The following is a 1,839-nucleotide window of genomic DNA, read 5'->3' as shown; positions in this document are numbered from 1 at the left end:
GTTAGCTGAAATGGTGCACATCTTATACAACATTTTGGCCAGACCTGCACAAAATACTCAGAGACTATTGGCAATTTTAAAAGACTTTTTTTTGGTATTTAAACCTTTTAAAAATAAAAACCAGTCAAATACTTAAAGCAGTATGTACATTTATATTTTTGGTGGGATTTTTTACTTTAAAGGAAACAGCTTCCTTATGATTTGCCTCAAGTTCTGGTGGAAATGCTTATAGGAAGTAGAATAAAAACCAAGAGAAGCACGTTCAAAATACTGATTTACTTTGGTAGCAAATAGTGTTCACTGAAGACTCCTGAATGGAGACAATTTCCATTAAAGTGAAGTGGGCTATTTTTAATAATACTTCACATAAGAATTTTTGACAAAAAATGTTTTTTAAAGAGCAAAGCGTCTATACTCACTGATAGCGATGCAATACTAGTATATGACAACCCAAAACAAAATGAACTGTCCATAGGAAAAGGTTTATTTATTTTGATTTTATCTAAATTTACTTTCAGTTGATAGTCCAGGAACGTTGTCTTCTCAATCCAATACTCCCTCTCTACACGGCTGCTCCTGGTAGCCAGACAGTTCAGGTAATGAGGAGTGGACACAGGAGAGGAACTGCTCAGTTTTAAGTAGACAGTGACTTTTGGCTTCCCTCTTAATGCGCTAAGAGTTGTGTCTAAAAAAATATGCAATTCTTAGAAAGGTACCACTTCTGATTTCTTTACTATCTGTAACCTTTGGGAACTAATCACTTGAAACTACAAAATTAGCAAATGTCTTGAAATCTGTATATAAAACATAAATTACCTCTAATTTCAAACTCTCATTTATTAGTGTACCACTCAATCTTAAAAAATAAAATAAAATAAAAAGAAGAAAAAGGAAAAGAAAAAACGGCTCCAAAGCTAGTCTTACACCATTCTTTACAAAAGGAGACTGTTCCTTCTAACTGCACCCACCCACACCCCAATCGCAAAACACTTCATTTAATTGTCTTGCTCATGTACATTTCCAAGATGAGATTTTATATTTCGCTCCCATAGCTTCTGATTATCGGAAATGCCATGCTTTCCTTTATTAAAGGAGTTTGGTCCAGCTGATGTTGGTGTGTCCCTTCCAATATTCTTCATCCTCATCTTTGCTTCTGGAGGCATTTCTTCTGGCTCACTATCTTCATCTTCATTGAAAGCTGCTGCTACTGAAAGGGGTTTTGGAGCATGAGTTGGAACCGCTTCCTTACGCTTACTTGATCCAAGTTTGATGGAGATGGCTGATGCTTTCTTTGTTGTCTGACCACCTATGGCAAATCCAAACTTGGAGATCTTTGTAGGCTTTGTTGGGAGGTCTGCAGCTTCTTCGTCAGCCGATCGCTTTTCAGCGCTGCGACTGGAACTTTCCCCTCCATTACTGGAAGAAACAGTCTTAGTTTTCACAGGTTTTTCTGCTTCTTCTTCAGGTCCTCTGGCGGCTCCGGCTCGCTGCGGCTTCTCTGGCTTGTCCTCTCCCGCCTTCCCGTCCGCCATCTTCCCCGCCGCGGCCCCACACTCTTATTTTATTTTGGTTTCCTGAGACAGGGTTTCTCTGTAGCCTTGTCTGTCCTGGAACTTGCTCTGTAGACCAGGCTGACCTCAAAGTCACAGAGACCTGCCTGCCTCTGCCTCTGGAGTGCTTGAACTAAAGGTGTGTGCCTTTAATCCCTGCACTTGGGTGGCAGAGGCGGCAGATCTCTGTGAGTTGGAGGACAGCCTGGTATACAGCATGAGTTCCAGGACTGCCAGAGCTACACACAGAGACCCAATCTCGAAACAACAAAAAAGAGGCAAAAAAGTG

General features: G+C 40.6%; 1 pseudogene; it reads right to left on the bottom strand.

The window, feature by feature from the left end:
- Window positions 1-355: 355 nt before the first annotated feature.
- On the bottom strand, window positions 356-1,542 carry LOC101989484 (annotated as a pseudogene).
- Window positions 1,543-1,839: the final 297 nt, after the last annotated feature.

The sequence above is a fragment of the Microtus ochrogaster genome, chromosome 21 (genome assembly GCF_000317375.1).
Source record: "Microtus ochrogaster isolate Prairie Vole_2 chromosome 21, MicOch1.0, whole genome shotgun sequence".
Taxonomy (NCBI): domain Eukaryota; kingdom Metazoa; phylum Chordata; class Mammalia; order Rodentia; family Cricetidae; genus Microtus; species Microtus ochrogaster.
This window is presented reverse-complemented; position numbering and strand designations above follow the sequence as displayed.